Source organism: Carlito syrichta, unplaced genomic scaffold (assembly GCF_000164805.1).
Source record: "Carlito syrichta isolate Samal-C Ts95f unplaced genomic scaffold, Tarsius_syrichta-2.0.1 Scaffold230023, whole genome shotgun sequence".
Classification (NCBI taxonomy): domain Eukaryota; kingdom Metazoa; phylum Chordata; class Mammalia; order Primates; family Tarsiidae; genus Carlito; species Carlito syrichta.
The window spans coordinates 241,699-256,384 of NW_007174119.1; positions in this window are offsets into that span (position 1 = coordinate 241,699).

Below are 14,686 nucleotides of genomic sequence, written 5' to 3' on the forward strand. Positions count from 1 at the left end.
AAAAAAAAAAAAAACATATTGAGTACAGTGACTCTTAGCCAGGTATGTATTCAGGAAGCATTGCAATAGAAACATGCCACTATGTATGGTTTGTATGTTTGTACTCGCTCAAAATTCATGTATTGAAATCCTTACCCACAAGGGAATGGTATTAGGAGGTGGAACCTTTGAAAGGTGATTGGGTCATGACGGGGGAGCCCTCATGAAGGGATTAGTGTCCTTATAATGAAGGCCCCAGAGAGCTGCCTTTCCCCTTGTACCATGTGAGGACACAGCTAGAAGGCACTATCTATGAACCAGGAAGCAGGCCCACACCAGACACCAAATCTGCCAGCACCTTGATCTTGGACTTCTCAGCCTCCAGAACTGTGAGAAATAAAATTTTGTTTTTATTAGTTACCCAGTCTAAGGTATTTTGTTATAGCAGCCCAAGTGGACTGAAATACACGCTGGCCCCAATGGTGGAGAGCACAGATGTTGAAAACATGCTATATAAGTTTGAGGTCTGCTCCCAACACTTAGCTGTATAACCCTGGGAAAGTTTCTTAACCTCCCTGTGCATCCATTTCTTCATTTGTAAAATAGGAATCATAGTAAACCTATCACCTTAGACTATCATGAGGATTATATGGGGTAATCTGTATAAAGAATTTAGAGTAGCTTATACTAATACAACGTATGTCAAAATTGTTGTTGCTGTTTCTGAATCAGAATGCCTGGTGGTAGGATCTGGTCTTTTTATTTTGAAAGTGTTGCTCAGGAGGCTTTTTGAGCACCCTTAGTTCAGAAGCACTTGCCTGTTGGAGTGTCTCTATTATAGAAGTTGAGGAACCATTCATCAATAATAAATAAGTACAGTAGGACCTTGGCTACCTAAGAAGAGCATGGATTCCTGGAATCCAATTTTCATTTGGCTAATTATTTCAAGTTATCACGCCATCCTCCTTCTCCTTGTGTCTGTAACAGACAGCCTTGGGTTTCACCTCTTGACCAGGTACCAGCTCCTCTTCCTGAAAAGATGAGAGTGAGCAGGGAGGTGCCCGAGAGCCAGGGAAGGGAAGAAAGAAAAAAAAAAGAAGGGAGAGTAATTCACCACTGTCTAACCAGTTTCTGAGAAATAGAGGGCTGATGACCATTAGAGCTCTTTGTGTGTTGCTGAACCTTCTAACGGTTTACCAGGAAGGGACAAATCTAGTCATAAGAAAGTTACAGCAAAGTTTATTGAACAATAACCCATTTCCTTCACTTACAAACGATAAAGAAACATTTTCCTCACTTCCATGGCACAAGGAAAACAATAACAGTGATTTGTGCTGCCTGGTTATTGAATCTCTTTACCAACTTGGCTTATTTCCTTTTTTTTTTTTTTTTTTTTGAGTTGGAGTTGGAGTGCAGTGGCTGCTCCTGGCCACTGCAGCCTAGACCCACTGGGTGCCAGTGATCCTTCCGTCTCAGCCTTCCGAGTAGCCGGAATTACAGGCACGCGCTACCATCCTCGGCTGATTTTTTGATTTATTGTAGAGATGAGGTCTACGCAAAGTCGCCCAGGCGGGTCTCGAACCCGCGGGCTCAGGCAATCCACTCACCTCAGCCTCCCAAGGCGCGGGATTACAGGCTGAGCCACTGAGCCCAGCTGGCTTATTTTCTTACTGCATGATATGAACACTTAGGGTTGAACACATCTCTCTTTTTCTCTCTGGTGAGTTTTCAACTTTTCTCATTTTTATTTGTATTGACTATAAGGTCTTTCATCGGAAGAGTAGAAGACCATGTTCCTGAGAAGATAGTCACTGAGTTTATGTGTTGATCAATCAGTATTGCTGGTGTGGGTCTATCTGTTTTGTGTCTAGGATGGATACATGTCTGTTGAGATTCCTGGGGAATGAGAGAGCTTGGCGGACACTCTTAGGGTCAGGACCTCCCAGTTCTGGAAGATTCAAACCCCTGATTTGGATCCAAGGAAACGCACAAGTGACTGGGGAATTTTTGAACAAGGCACTTTAATTTGCTGATAGTATTGCATCTTTTTGTTTAATTTGTTTCTGGGAGAGAAATCACTTTGGGTTAAAAAAAACAAAGGAAAAATGCTCCAGACTACTCCATGATGGAAGACAAAGCATCTCAAGAAAATCACTTTGAAAGTTGAGAGTTACAGGAAATAAAAAAACAATCAGAGAATGTGCCACTAATGAATTCTATCACAGCAAAAGTCCATTTCCATTCCCCTGAATTCCGCACAATTTCCAGTTGCAAATATCTTTCAGAAGTACTGTACACACACAGTTGGATATTAAGTTGCTTGACAAACATTTCAGATCAAAACTGCCTGCCTAGAAATGGCTGCTGGAACAACAATAATGTGGCTTGAGAACGAGCCGGGCTGTTTGCACATAGGTGTAGCCTATGAGTTTAATGGAGTTTTGCAGAAGGGAATTGCCTAGAAAACAGTGGGTTTTTAAGGATGAACTTTTGACTCCCAGTGTGACGGGGAGGGAAGATGGGGGGAGAATAGACAGAGAAGAGCTGCCTTTTCTGTTTTCTCTGGAGAGCAATGGCTATAATGACTTCTTACTGTGACAGACTCAGCAAACAGTTTAGTCTATGCTCTGTTCCAAGACACAGTCTCACATTGGCCCAGCTGAATGGTCATCCTGCTTGGATTCTGAGACCTGTCATTTGGGATATTCACAACTTCCACTTCTGAGAAGTATGTTGAGTGTGTGTGTATGTGGCACTAGTTTAGAGAACAAAGCAGCCAGTAATAATTAGGGCAATGTCTGCACTTCAGGTATGAGTGGGGTGGCTCTCTGAATACTGCACAAGAGTCCTAAGGTCTTGGATCTGGTTGGTCTTGGAGGTTGCTGTTTCTGGATCTTTGGAGAAAGCAGTTAAAATCCTGGAACCCCTGTATTTTGGAGAAAAGCTTGTAGGTTCTTTCTCTAGGGCACAGGGCAGAACTTTTCTGTCATACTGTTTAGTTCACAGCTATGGGGAATCTTCTGTCTCTGAACAACTTCAGCACTTCATGAGGGGTTAGTAGCTGAGCCCTCGTGTCTTAATTAGTTAAGGTTGCTATAACAAAATACTGTAAACTGGTTGGCTTATAAACAACAAAAATTTATTTCTCACAGTTCTAGGGGATGGAAAATCAAGATCAAGACAATGGTAAATTCAGGGACTGGTTAGGACTTGTTTCCTGAAGACAGTGCCTTTTCTCTGTGACATCACATAGTAGAAGGGACAAAAGGCCAGTCTTGGGCCTCTTTCATAAGGACATTAATTCCATTCATGAGCACTGCCCTCATGGCCTAATCACCTCCCAAAGGCCCCACCTCCTAACATTATCAGCTTGGAGGTAAGAATTTTAGCATAGGAATTTTGAGTAAACAACATTCAGTCCATAGCACTCTGGCTATAGAAAGAAGCTGACCTTTCATCTTTCTAGACTGTCTCCCCTTCCCCACACTCTGACCCGTTGTCCAAGCTTGGGGACCTTCCCTGGGGAAGAACAGCCCTGTTAACTGGACCCAGAGTGGTGTGGTGGCCTTTCCTCCTGGTCCTCCTCGTTAGTTATTTCCCGACTATCCAGGATCACAGAAGGTCCCCTCTCTTGGTTTTCACTGGGCTGGGATCCTGTGAATAACATGCCATTTGCTGTCTCTAAAAAGAGCTGTTGGCAGGTCATTCATTTAAAAAATATTTTATTTCCCCAGGTGACTCACCTGGGCTTTTAATAATTGTCAGCTCCATTTTGTACCCCTAACCCTGAGTGTGCAGCTAAGAATCTATTCTTATGGGCACATGGCTGTTGTTGAGTTGTGAAAATTTTGACTGTTCCTTTCCTACCCACACTGGGGTGCTATGTATGAAGGTAAGACTGTCCAGGATGAAGGAGGGGTTTTCCCATGATGCCTGAAGTTTTATTCTCCTGCTAGGACTTCCATCTCAACTTCAGTCTTCCTGGCAAAAATACTTTGCAACGATGGAGCTAATAAAAGAATTCCTACCTCCCAGACTTGTCTGCTCTTTGTTTTTGTGCTTCTCTGGGATAAGAATCTTTTTCTTGTTTGTTTTGGAAGAAATTCCCTCTTTTGACTACTGTGAGGAGTTGTTAAACTCACTGCACAGATGAAAATAAAAGGGTCCTTTAGATCCAGGGTCCTCGCATGGAGTCAAGTTTTCCTGCAAGGTATTTCAAATGCCCACAAGGTCTTTTTCTTTCTCTGGGACGTTTCCCTCTCCTTGAGTTCCCAGGTCTCTGATCACCTCCTACTGAAGATCTTTCCCTACTTAACCCCATCTATTTGTAACCTACTAACACATTCTCCAATCTTTTCATATCTTTAGTTAATTCTTGTAATATCCATGTGTATTTAAGAGCTTCTTCGTTAATTATGGGTGGTTACATTTTTAACTCCTGGCTCGAAACTAGTACATCTTTTTTAGCACTTGGCTACACATCTCAGCAGCACACATGGATCACTTGCTAGCTCCGTGCTTTACTCATTCAAGGCCTCCCATGAGTCAGATTACCCAGTCAGCCAGTAAATGTTGGAGGAGTCCCGGGCTCAGTTGTGGGCTTTCCTCTCTCCTCCATTTACATTTTTTCCCCAAGACAATTGTATAAAATTTCAAGGCGTTAAGTACCACTGAGATACAGATGATTTTTAAAATGATAAATCCAACCCTGACCTATCCCCTGAGCTACAGATGTGAAGATTCAGCTGCCTTCCTGAATATTTTTTTGGAGGTCTAATAGTTATCAAAAACTTTGTCTAAAACAGACTTGTAGCCCCCACCATGCTGGTCTGTGTCTCTCCCTGTCTTTGGCATGCTAGTGCTTTGCCATACTATTCACCCAGATGCTCAAGCTCAAGTCTAAAAGTCTCCCTTTTCTTCTCCCACCATATTCCTCATACCAGCATGTCCTGTTGGTTCTTATTTCAAGATACATCTAGAATCTGTCCACTTCTAACCACTGCTGCCACTGCAGTCCAAGCCACCATCAACTCTTGTCTGGGTGTTTGCATTAGTCTTCCCAAATAGTCTCTCTGCTGCTTATTTTCCTGGTTCCTAAAGTCCATGTCCCACATGCCAAGCAGGATATGTATATTTTTTCTTGTAAGTCAGCATTTGACAAAATTTGATGTCCATTCAAAACAAATGTCATCAAATAACTAGGAATAGAAGGGAAATTCATTAACTTAATCCAAAGAGTATAAGAAAAACCCAAAGTAGACATTACATTTAATGATAGGGAGACTGAATGCTTGATGGAAATAAGGTAAGATGTCTGCTTTCATCACTCCTATTCAACATTGTACTAGAAGTCCTAGCTAGTGCAATAAGACAAGTTAAAAAAAAAAAAGGTGTAGAGATTGGCAAGGAAGGTATAAAATTGTTTTTATTCACAGATGGCATAATTATATTTGTAAAAAAATCACCCCCAAGTATTTACAAAAAAACTCTTGGAACTAATAAACCAGCATAGCAAGGTTGTAGGATACAAGGTGAAAATATAGACATTAACAGTTTTCAATAGAAAGTCAGAATCATAATTAGCTGCCTACCCTGTCCTACTTTTGGAGACTATATTTAGCATTTATGGAATGGAATAAATGATATCATGGTGATAAACACAAATTTATGTCTTTAATAAAAAAAAGTGGACTGTTTTTGTATAAACCAACAATAATCGCAATTTGCAGAGAGAGTATTTAAAATAACACCAAAAAAAAAAAAAAAAAATTGAAGTACTTAGGTATAAACCAAGCAAAATATGTACAGAATCTATATGTGGAAAACTACAATAATAAAAGAAATAAAATAAGATCTAAGTAAATGGATAGACATTCCATGTTCATGGATTGGAAGACTCAATATTGTTAAGTTGTCAATTTTTCCAATGATCTACAGATTCAATGCAATCTCAGTAAAAATCCAGGGAAGCTATTTTGTAGATATGAACACTCTCTTAAGAGATTGAAAAGACAAGTCACCAACTAGGAGAAAATATTTGTAAATCACATTTCATATAAAACACTTGTATCTAAAATATACCAAGAACTCTGAAACCCAGCAATAAAAAATGGGCAAGAGATTTGAACAGACACTTCACCAAAGAAAATATACAGGTGGCAAGGAAGTATATCAAAAGATGCTCAACATCATTTGCTGTTAAGAATATGCAAATTAAAACTATAATTAGATAACTCCATACAAAACAGAATGGCTAAAATCCCAAAAAGCTGACAATATTAGCAGGGATAGAAAGTAACAAGAACTCATGTTTATTGGTGGTGGGAATGCAAAATGATATAGCCATCTTGGAAGGTAGTTTTGAGTTTCTAACAAAACTAAACATAGTTTTACCACACAACTAAGTATTAGCACTTCTAGCCATTTCTCAACTGATTTGAGAACCTATGTGCACACAAAAACCTCCATGTGAAAGATTATAGCAACTTTATTCATAATAATCAAAAACTGGAAGCAACCAAAAGGTTTTCCAGCAGGTAAATGGGTGAGCAAACTTGGATCTTAAAAATATAGAATTGAGCCACAATTAATAACATGTCTGGTGCATAATCACAGAGCAAAGCAAGAAAGGGCCAGCCCATCAGGTCAAACATGCTGAGTGCCATGGAACAGCAGAAATCTATTTCTAAAGACATGAACAGTAGCTGGAAATATGAAAGTTCAGATCATTGGCTCAGTTGGACTTGATTATAGAAGACTAGTGTTCAGATAAAGGCCCCAGTGCTGGGATGTTATATTTAAGAGATAAATGAAACCAGCAGGGGAGGGTGGTGCTGACATCACTTTATTACAAATAAAGTTGTTATAAGTCTGTACAATGAACTACTATTTGATAATAAAAAGAAATGAACTATCAGGCCACAACATGGATGAATCTTAGATACATATTGCTAAGTGAAAGAAGCTCATCTGAAAAAAAACTACTGCATGATTCCATTAATATGACACTAGAAAAGGCAAAACTATCGAGAGGGTAAAAGATCAGTGGTTGCCAGGGGCTTGGGCAGAAGAGAAGTTTGAATAGATGAAGCACAGGGGATTTTTTTAAGGCAGTGAAACTATTCTGTACAATGCTGTAATGGTGGTGTAGTATAATACAAAATATATATTTGGTCTTTGTCCTCAGTTCCTGGCACAGACCTAGGGGTATACAAAGAATAATAAAAACAGCTCTAAGAGTATAGAGGGAATTAGTTATCTAGTCAGATACTTTAGAATGTTCCTTTTCTTGTATGTATAATGAGTTCCTCCCTTACTTGTTATCTACATAAACTAACAAACTAGCTGACTAACCAACTAACTAATTTTCTCACTCCTATATGAATCAGTGTCTTAATTGCTTTGTGTTAACCTTTAAGTCTCAGCTTTTTTCTTTTTTAGCCAATTTTGGGTAATCTGTCCTTCATCAGATTATAGAAAGTTGCATAATAAACATCCTTGAGTTTCCTCCTCTCCTGGTTTTCCTTGCTCTCTGGGGAAACATTAAAGATAGAAGTGGCCCCCTGGGGTACAGCTGGAGTCAGGCCCGAGGAATACAGTTGAGAGCTTGGATAACCAAATGAGAAGCAGACCTGGGTGATGGACAATTGCTTGTGTTCAGCTAACTCGAACAGCCATACCTGCGAGGACATGTAGGAAAGCAGATGACCCAGACAGATGAAGTTCAAGGAAACAAGGCCACATTTGGCTGGAAAGGGCAGAGAGGTAGGTTGGTCAGCGAGAGAGCTGTGCTGCGTGTGCAGAATTTGAGCCGGTCCCATCTGTTATCTGGTCAGGACAGGCGGCTTGCAGGCAGAATTTGGGCTCAGGCAGGCAGCACCAAGAAGAAAATTTATGAGTAGACCTTTAACGCTGGTCACTTTGGAGCCCAGTAGCTCTGGAAATTAGATCCAGATGGATAGTATTTTGATAGCTTCTCCTGACCAAGGAATTTATGCAAATTCTCAGGACCCAAGGGGAAGGAAGGAGAATCTAAAGGCAAGGAATTCATAAATGCTTCTTAATATGTTTCCAAAATTCATCTGTGTTTTCACTTATCACCACAGTCAAGGCTGGCACAGGGACTGGGGGAAGAAAAATAAACAGGAGCTCAAGGCCCCACACATCATGTATGCACCTTCTGTGATGTGTCCTGGAATAGAGCAATTAAGAATATGGGGAATATTCCCCCAATCTGGAACAAAACTCTGGGTTGTGTCTGTAAGGTCTCCCACCACTGGGAAATGCATTGATCCTTGCCCTGCTCATAGAAGCAGTCAAAGAAACGCTAAACACCAGGATAGATTGTCCTTCCTCCACATTTAGGATTTTCTGTGTTAAACTGCTAGAAGGGTTGAGGGTACAGAGCCCAGCACAGGCCACCTGACCCATCTTTGTGAAGACTTCTCTGAGAATGAAGCTATTTCTGGTTATGGCTCTGCTGTTAACTAACTGTGTGGCATGGGGTGAACCCCTCAACCCCCTCTGGGCTACCCCATCTTCACCTGTCAATGGAGAAGTTTGCATTAGAGCTAAAGGACTGCTAGGACTCTGTCAAGCTCCAGTCTTTGATAATCTAGGACCTGCACTGGGAATTGTCTGGTTCTGGTGGAATGTTATAGAAAGAAGGCAGGGGTAATTCTTTTCTGATGAATGATTTGAGAATTCTGTTGCTTGGAAAAGACTTTGAAGATGATATCTTGTACCACTATGTGAGATTCATCCCCAGTTTATATCATAAGGAGATGAGATTTTGCAGGCCTGCTAGGTGATATCCATATAGGTTTTCACAGCTTTCTCAAGCACTTATTGAGCACCTACTATATGCCAGACCCTGTGCCAGCAAGTCCTAATTTTGTACTGAGACATCCAGACAGAGGAGCAGCACAGAGAGAGGGAAACAGCTAAAGTGATCAACAGTAAGAGGAGGGTTATTGTTCAGTCCACTTAATGAGACAGAGCTTCCTGGAACAGCCTGCCCAGCTGCTCTCAGAATCCTGACACTGTGGCTCAGTGCTCATTTTCTTTCCTAATTCCAAACAAGAAATCATCCCCTAAAACTGACACTCACTCACAGTCCTCACACTGGTTGGGGACCCACAAAAAGATATTCTTTTCATTTCTATTCCAAATTTCATAGCAGTGGCATTTGGAGGAGTTAGTGGGGAAAAATGGCAGGGACTTTGAGTTGTTGCCTTTGTTTATGGGCTGAGAATTTTAACTTGTACTTAAGAGAAGCCGAGGTGTCTACTCTGGACACTCCCACAGTTCCCTAGTCGGCACCAGCCATAAAGACACATTCTTGGTCTCTGTGGCATTTGGATGGCTAGAGGAGATGTCATAGAATTTTATTTCTACCTGAAAAGTGGGAAGCCAGTTGAAGTGGTGCCACTCATGTTGACCAGTAAGACAATGTAGGGTCTTACCCCATGTCAAAAAGAGGAAGGTGCACCTGGCTCTACTGGGCTACTTCCCAGTTCAGACTTTGTGAAAGGTCTTCACCTTGGAGCTTGCTGTTTGCCCAGGCCCCACTCTGTGAACCTCTTACATCCTGGGGGAAGTGACACCAGCACTACTCTCTCCTGCTGGTTTTGTTCATCTCTTAAATGTGCCATCCCAGCATTGGGGCTCTATCTACATGCTAGTCTCATATAATTGAATCTAACTGAGCCAATGCTCCTTTATGTTTCCTGCTGGTCTTCATGTCTTTAGAAATGGATTTTTGCTGTTCCACAGCACTTGACATGCTTGACCTAACGAGCTGGGCCTTTCTTGCTTTGCTCTGTGATTATGCACTGGGTGTGTTGTTAATTATGGCTCAATTCTATATTTTAAAAGCCCACGATTTTGGACTGAAGGTACAACAAAAGCCATTTATCATTGACTTACACTTGCTTTCACATGGGGGTGAGAGATGGAGTCAGGTAGTGGGGAGTGGAATTTGCTATGATAGGATTGAAACCTGCAGTCAGTCATGCTAGGCAATTTTTCTCTAGTTGGGGATCTGGAGGTGATGGGGACAAAGGGGTCAATCATTAGCATGTAATATGAGGACAGCCCAATGCCTCCTGTCTGTCTTTACCACTCCTGAGAACAAAGAGTCTGCTTCTTGGGTGACTGGGAGCTGACCATGATGGCGATAGGGAGTAAAAAGCGATGAACTAACAGGGTCAGCTCATGAAAGGTTTTGCAAGCCAAGCATAGGAGTTTGAACTTTATTCTGTAGGCAATGGGACGCCATTTGAAGCAGGGAAATGATCACTTCAGCAGCTGAATGGGTAATGGATTAATGAGGAGAAATTGGAAGCTCAGAGACCACTTAGGAGGCCACAGCAGTAATCCAAGCAGAGAAGAGGAAGCTATTTAGTAGGCAGAATTGAACAAACTTGTTGACTGAGAGATAGAAGGAGAGGGAGGCATTGATGACTCCATACTTTTGGTTGGAGAAACTGGATGGATGATGATGTCAACACCCACACACACACACACAAAATTCAGTAGGAGGGAAAAGTTTGAGAAAGGGAGAGGATGAAAAGTTCACTTTGGGACATACTGCATTTGAGATGATTTGAAACATCAGGTAGAATTGTTTGGCCATGTGGGTCTAGAACTCTGGAGAAAGACCTTACTAGAGATTACAAACAAGGGATGTCGTCAGCATCAAGGTGCTAGTGAATATCATGGGCAAAGACGAAATCAACTGAGAAAGCACAGAATCATCAGGGGGGAAATATCTCAGGGGCAGGCAGAGATAGAGAAGCCCCTGAAGGGCAGAGATTGAGAAGATGCTTTAATATTCTGGAGTGAAATCTGTTCCATCCATCTTGCCTCAGTCCAGGAAAGAATTCTCTCCTCTGGGGACACTGGGCTGGCTCTGGAGATGGCCACACCAATGCTGCTCTTAGATCAGTGTTTCTTCAACTTGCATCAGCAGATTTTGTATTGCTTGTTTTGTTTGTGTGGGAGAAGGTGCTGAGAGTTCTCTTAAGAATCACTTCTGGAAGTTTGGGAATACATATTTTGAAGGGCCTTTGAGCTCTCAAGTTCAAGAAACTCTAATGTGGCCTTAGACTCTGCTCACCAGGACTTGAGGGACCTACCTTGACCTACCTAGACCAGATATGTGTCTGGGACCCATATGTGACTCAGAGCTTTCCATGCCACCATGCAGTGCCATTTTTGCTAGTGTAACTTATTATTTTCATTTAGAGTTGATGATTTTGCTTTTAACAGCTGTATTGAGATATAATTTATATACCAATTTACTCATTTAAAGATTAGAATTCAATGATTTTTAGTACATTCGAAGATACAAACAACAGCACCCGGTCCATTTTAGGACATTTTGATCACTTCAAAGAGATCCTGTATCCTTTAGCCATCTCAGCCTCAGCCTCTCCCTACCTCTCAGTCCTAGGCAACCATTAATCTACTTTCTGTCTCTATGGATTTCCTTGTCCTGGACATTTCATATAAATGGAACCGCAGAATATGTGGTCTACTGTAACTTTTTAGGATTTTGCTGTCCCATCTGATAACTTAATCTTCATTCTGCAGAGAATGTTGGCAATATATAGAGTGCTGGGTGCTTTTCTGCTTATTACTTCATTTAGTCTTCTCCACCTTCTCAGAAAGCTAGTCTTACTAACCCCATTTTAAAGATGAAAGTGCTGAGGTTAGAGAGGTTAAATGACTTGTTAAAGGCTCCAGAGACGGCGAATGGAAGCACTGGGATGGGCATTCAGCTGTGTCTGGCTGTAAGCATTCACCTAGCTGCTACTGTGCTAAGGGCTGAAGGGGGAAAGGGTCGCTGGAAGGACAACAAAAACTCCACCAGAAGCTTGTAGGAGTGGGACCTTTCAGAATAAGCTCTGTGGAGCCCGCTGGACCAGAGCAGGACAGGGCTGACTCCAGTAACAGCCGCACGGTTGCCTAGTGGCTGAAGTGAATGCCTCTTGTTACTGTTTTTCCATGACAGTCCCCAGACACATGACTCTCTGGGAATGTTCTGGACTAGAGGATTATGGTTGTTGTCATCACCAAGCCCTGCCTTGCCATCGGTCTCAGTATCAGGCCCTGAGACCCAGAGAGACACCCATCCCCGACTCCAGCTTCATGGAATTTTAGAATCAGGGCTGTGCTGCATCCACCACAGGGAACTTATCATCTCATTATAAAGGATAAGGCATATTTTTTCAGTATGGTTATATGTGGTAATGAAGCATGCAAGAAAACCACACAAGATAGATGGCAGCTTTCACTAGTGAAGCTGAAAACTTGGTTAACTTAATAGTCTATTTATTACAGTGCTTACAGCACCTGATTAATATCTCCCATCTTCCCCCTTGCTATACAATTAAAACTAGTAATATGTGATTGCACAAACTGACTCCAGCACAGAAAGGTATGGTGTTGGAGATAAGAAGTGGAGGCTGGGTGTGTTGGCTCACGCCTATAATACCAGCACTGTGTAAAGTGGAGGCGAGAGGATTGCCTGAGCCCAGGGGTTCAAGATTAGCCTGGACAATTTGGCAAGACCTCATTTCTACAATAGATAAAGAAAAACATTATCCAGGCGTGGTGGTGTGTGCCTGTAGTTCCAGCTATTTTGAGGCCTGAGGCAGAAGGATTGCCTGAGCCCGACGGATCAAGGCTGCAGAAGCCATGAGCATGCCACTGTACTCCAGCCTGGGCGACAGAGTGAGACTCCGACTCAAAAAAAAAAAAAGGAAGTCGAGACGGACTTTCCTTCCTGAGTCATGAATGGTGGAGTCGGATCCCATGCAGCTTCCATGAGAACTACTTTTAGGAGAGTGATCTTACAGAATCAAATGCACCTGAGGAAAAAAGGACCCTTCTGCTGCCCCTTGCCTGGTCCCACCCATTCCCATGTCTCCAGGCAGGAGAGTGATGAAGCCTGCACGGAGAGAGGGTATCAGAGCAGGCATGCATCCTTTAATCAGCAATAAGAAATATGGCTGGATTTAACCTCACTCGCTAAGACGAGAAAGTAGTAGGGTGAGTTAGAAGCCAATGATGCAGCTTCTCAAAAGTTATTCCCCACCTCCTGCTCCCTTACCTGCCTGCTCCCAAGAGCTGGGCATTTGGCCAAGTTCTGACCAATGAGATGTAAGGAAAATCCTTCTGAGGGATTTCTTTCTGAAAAGATGGCAAGACACACTCTGAGAACTTGTTGGTAGTGCTGACCCTTGTTCCTTCTTCCTGAATGCAGATGTGATACCTGATGTTTTGGCAGCCCTCTTGTGAGCATGAAGATGGAAAGGTAATATGCTATAGATGGTGAAGTAGTGAGACAGAAAGAGCCTGGGTCTGTGATTACATCTACCTGGCAGCCTAACCCCAAGGCCATCTACCTCTGAACCTTTCATTAAACCACATTTAGAAGGGCATTGCATTACTTGCAGCTGAAAAACATTCCTAAATAATACAAATGGTTCCCCTTTATTGAGCTTTGCTAGGGGCTTTATGGTAGTTTGAAGCTTCACATCATGTTCTTTTTTTTTTTTTTTGAGTTGGAGTCTCACTCTGTCTCCCAGACTGGAGTGCAGTGGCCGCTTCCGGCCACTGTAGCCTCGACCTGCTGGGCTCCGGCGATACTTCCACCTCAGCCTTCCAAGTAGCTGCAACTACAGGCGCACACTACCACACCCGGCTAATTTTTTTGATTTATTGTAGAGATGAGGTCTCACTAAGTTGCCGGGGTGGGTCTCGAACCCACGGGCTCAGGTAATCCACTCACCTCAGCCTCCCAAAGTACTGGGATTACAGGCTGAGCCACCGAGCCCGGCTACAACATGTTCTTTTTAAACCTGGGTATCTTACCTCACTTTTATAAATGAGGACACTTGGATTGAAGTGTATGTGGCCACATACCTAGGAAACAGCAGAGCTAAGATTTGAATCCAAGTCATTCTGACTTGAGAGTTATTACTATTAATCATGATCTTCTGTGACTTTGTGGATGTTTCACCTGCTCACTGAACCTGGGAATGGGTGCTGCTTAGCATCTGGTTGACATAACAGTACTCAGCATAAATCAAAGGGTTTGCTCCAAGACCCACTGAAATAAGGTGAAATTCAGTCTAACTGGTGATTGGATGTAGCATACCACTGCCTGCCTCAACCCACCACAGAGAGCCTAAACAAGATACATTTATTTACAGGTTGAAATTAGTCAAGTTAACCTAACCCCAGCCAACTGGATGGCCAAAGAGCAGAATGGATGTATGGAGAAAAGGTCTTAGAAAGAGAAGTGGTTAAAAGACCTTCGACCTGAGTCTGCAAGGAGCCTTCAGAGCCCATCTTCTAACTTTTGAGTGCAGAACAGGAAGCACCTTCTTCTATGGCACTTGGAAACTCTGAAAACAATTAAGATGGCTTTGAAAACTAAATCTGAGTCGGGCTCAGTGGCTCAGCCTGTAATCCCACGCTTTGGGAGGCTGAGGTGAGTGGATTGCCTGAGCCCGCGGGTTCGAGACCTGCCTGGGCAACTTGGCGAGACCTCATCTCTACAATAAATAAAAAAATTAGCCGGGCGTGGTAGTGCACACCTGTAGTTCCAGCTACTGGAAGGCTGAGGCGGAAGGATTGCCGGAGACCTGCAGGTCGAGGCTGCGGTGGCCGGGAGCAGCCACTGCACTCCAGTCTG